Here is a 4,200-nt window from a genome sequence, read left to right as displayed (position 1 = left end):
GCGACCTGTCTGCATAAATGTGGTCCATTTTTATTGGATAAAATACAGCTTCTGGCCACTGTACTACTGCATCTGATGTGATGACAACGGTTTGTGTTTCAGTGGTTGACGTTGAAGACAACTGTAATAAAAATTGTTTTAATATACGTACAACATTGCTATCTTAAAATTGTGAAATAATAATAATAATAACAAAAATAATAAATTAAACATGAAGCTGAAGTTGGCTTCCATTTGCAGCTTCCGATTTGGGAAATGGTCAAAAGGCGATTCCACTAAGGTTTGAAGCGTCATGTTCAGTTGTTTCTTTTCTTTTTTCCCCATTTCTGCTCCTTAAAATGCAGTTTTCTGTAAATTATTGTGTTTTTCATATGTTATCTTTAGAAATATACTCATGACAACGAGTGACTTTAGACACGTTTGTGCATATTTATTATAAATGACGAGCGGCCACGAGGTAGACCTTTGATAAAGCACATTTCACTTGTCACTCAGTAAAGGATGGAAGCCCATTTCCGCCATGAAAGAAAAAAATAAAAGCCCAACAGGAAGTCATAATTTCGACTTTTAAAGTCATAATTTCGAGTTTTAAAGTCATAATTATGAGAATAAAAGTCATAATTATGAGAATAAACATAAAAATTTTGAGTTTTAAAGTCATAAGTACGAGAATAAAAGTCATAATTATGAGTTTTAAAGTCATAATTATGAGAATAAAAGTCATAATTTCGACTTTTAAAGTCATAATTATGACTTTAAAACTCAGTTATGACTTCCTGTTGGGTATTTATTTCATAGCGAAAATGGGCTTTGATACTAAATGCTATATAAAGTGGTGATGAAAAGATGTATACATTACATACCTTTATTTAAAAGGACTGACAAAGGCAGAGGGACAGACTGAATGAACGAATCAATGTGCTATGCAGGAAAACTACCAGTGTCTCACAGGAAGTTGTGTCCCTGTAGAGTCAGGGTGTCCGACAAGGGACAAACTTCAAAATTAAATTATAAAAGTCGAAATTATGACTTTAAAACTCGAAATTATGACTTTTATTCTCATAATTATGACTAAAACTTGAAATTAGGACTTTAAAAGTCAAAATTATGACTTTAAAAGTCAAAATTATGACTTTTATTCTCATAATTATGATGTTAAAAGTCAAAATTATGACTTTAAAAGTCGACATTATAAATTTTATTCTCATAATTATAACTTTAAAACTCAAAATTATGACTTCCTGTTGGGCTTCTATTTTTTCTTTCATGACGAAAATGGGCTTCCATATTAAAGTACCTAAAGTCTTTGTGTTTTACTTCTACAGTTTTCACAGCATTCATTAAAACGCCCGTTATAAACGAAGAAGCCGTGCCTGTGTCATCATTTCGGAGTTACAGATTAGCTTTGATATCATCTGTTTTGGACATTATTTGCGCTTCCATCAATTTAAATATACTCATTTATGACATGTTGAAACAGTGACACCGATTTAAGGAAAAAGGAGGAAATGAATATTTTAAAGAGAAAAGCTAAAAGGACAGTTCAGTTTCGGTTTCTGTCGCCTCTCTGCTGTTAATCGCCGCTCTCCACAGCTCAGCCCTCGGCCCTCGGCTCCATTTTCAAGTTGACCTTTTCCTCCTTTCGGCTGTTTCCACTCGAAACCCTGCAGTCTCTTTGATACGAAGGGACATTTTCTCTGAGCCACCGTCTCGCAGCCTTGGCAACACGTGGAGGATGGGAGAGAGGTGAGACAGAGAAATAAAGTGTGCCAAAGACAAAATGAGAAACCCGAGAGATGGGCAGAGTGTGGGCAAATGCAATTCACCGCCAAAAATTGGTGTCAAGAGATTACAGATGGAATTTCAACTAGTTCTATCTTTAAAATGTTGATATGAAATTAACCTGAGAAATTAAGCTAAATGATACGTATCAATTACATAAAAAATACTAAAGAGGTTGTTTTTTTTTGTCACTAAATGCCGAAGATTCCTCCTTCAGTCTCACCATTTCCTGGGACTCACAGATGAGTGAGAGGAGGAAATCTTTTTAAACACACATTAGACCGAGAGACGGTGAGAAAAATTAGATTTGATTCAGGAGGAGATTTTAAAATTACTCTTGAATTTCATTCCAGACAGAAGAACTGCAGCGAGGCGAGGGAGGAGGAGGAGACGGGGCCGAGGCGTTAACGCTAAATTAGCAGGAGTGGACCTGAGAGGAATTAGATTTGATTCAGCAGCTGAGATGGGAATTATCCTCCAGTTCTGGAAAGAGAAAGAACGAAGGAAGGAGAAAGAGAGGAGTGGGGGGAGGGGGATGAACGAGATGAATCGGAAAATCTGTTGCTCTCCGGCGATGAGTCGGTGGAACGAAAGGTCGTCTCTGTCTCCTTACTGTCCACTCTGTGAGATAAACACCATAAATAAGATAATCACACACACACCATGGTCTAAGACTAAAGACTCACAAGACACTGCAGACTTTAGAAGCCTTCTGGACGCCTTGACGTGTTTTCCGATTGAACCGTGACAGCGCAGGGCTATCTAAGCCAACCCACCCCGATGCACTTGCAGTGGCGATTCTAGGATCTGACCTTTGGGTGTGCTAAGCCCCCACTGACGATGGCGCTTGGCTTGAACAATGCAGCCCATGGTGAGGTTTGTGAGAAGCGCAAAAGCTTACGGCACCTGGTATTTCCATGCGGTCTCCCATCCAAGTACTAACCGGGTCTGACTCTGCTTAGCTTCCGAGATCAGACGAGATCGGGCGTGTTCAGGGTGGCAAGGCCGTAAATAAGGAGCTCCATCACAAGGAGGATTTTTTAAGGATCTTAGCAAACAAAAACTAAACTTATGCAACCAGAAGTTACAACATACAGTATATAGAATAGAATAGAATAGAATAGAATAGAATAGAATAGAATAGAATAGAAACAGCCTTTATTGTCCTACGGATGGGAAATTCAAGTGTAACAGCAGCAACAGATAAAAAGATTCACACAAAAAGTTCCTAAATGTTCAAAAACAATATATAAAGAAATAAGATAAACATTATCAATAATAATGTTCAATATGTATTGGAATATTGAGAATGGCAGACTATTTATAATGCAGTAGTATAGGCAGAGTGTGTGCTTTAGCAGAGGTCAGCATGTATTTAATCCTTTAGTGAGTTTGTTGGGAGCAGTGATGGTTGTAGAGTCTAACAGCTGCGAGGAAGACACAAAACAAAGCACAACTAGCTTTAAGCATTAAACTTTAATTTAACTGTTAACCTCTGACTGCCAAAGTGTTAGTAATGCAAAACCCCAACAATGTTGTCAGAGGAAAAGGGGTGGAGCTCCTGCAGGTGAGGGGCGTTTACCTTCCGGACAAATTAAAGTCGCAGATTGGTCAACTGCTGACAAGTCTGTGCGGCGTCGAGGATTAGATTTGTGCAAAATTAATCTTACAGGCCCGTTTAAGAGCGGTATAATTTATTCCATATTTATTGATTATTTTGGTGAATCTAAGGTTTGATAACTGAGCTTCCTTAGAAAATCCTAATGATGGTGCTGAGTTAAAATTCAGAGGTGCTTGAGCCTGTGATCTACCAAGAACAGAAGAAATAAATCTAATCTGCTTCCCTCTCACGAGCTCACATTCATCCAAAACATCTTAAACTCTTTTAAACAGACGGTAACGTCTCCCAACCTGTCCACGTCCCGATGCGCTGCTTATCCAACAAGTGGAAGAGTGGGAACGTGTGAAAGGGGGATGGGGGTTAGGGTTTGGGTCTGCAGATCCAGATTCAGAAACCGTAGAGGCCTTGTGCCGTCCTGCACGGCCTTGAACGAGAGGCGAGAGGCCGACCTGGCAGAGAGACAGCAGCCCTTATTCACTTGAACTCACATAAATGTGCACATGCCTGTGGGAGCGCACACAGGAGTTAACATTCAGAGGCAGCCATAAATATAGACTGATACACTCTGACACACACACACCTGGCTTCGGACCAGGAAGAAGTCTTGGCAGTGTCTGGTCCACGTGCCGGAGCTGTCGGTTGGTTTCCGACCGTCTCTACCGGCTGATTTATGACAGAGATCACCTTACACGTGAGCAGGAACCAGATACAACGGATGACCCAAAAATCTTATGACTGTGTATGACTTGTACTAAATACAATTTTAAGGACAAATTAGACCAAAATAATATTTATTT

General features: G+C 39.3%; 1 pseudogene; it reads right to left on the bottom strand.

Moving 5' to 3' along the window:
• Positions 1-2,676: 2,676 nt before the first annotated feature.
• Positions 2,677-2,795, bottom strand: LOC119423266 (annotated as a pseudogene).
• Between the last annotated feature and the right edge of the window lie 1,405 nt (positions 2,796-4,200).

Source organism: Nematolebias whitei, chromosome 16 (genome assembly GCF_014905685.2).
Source record: "Nematolebias whitei isolate Nwh7 chromosome 16, NemWhi1, whole genome shotgun sequence".
NCBI lineage: Eukaryota > Metazoa > Chordata > Actinopteri > Cyprinodontiformes > Rivulidae > Nematolebias > Nematolebias whitei.
Note: the sequence above shows the minus strand (reverse complement) of the source record. Positions and strands in the feature narration are given on the sequence as shown.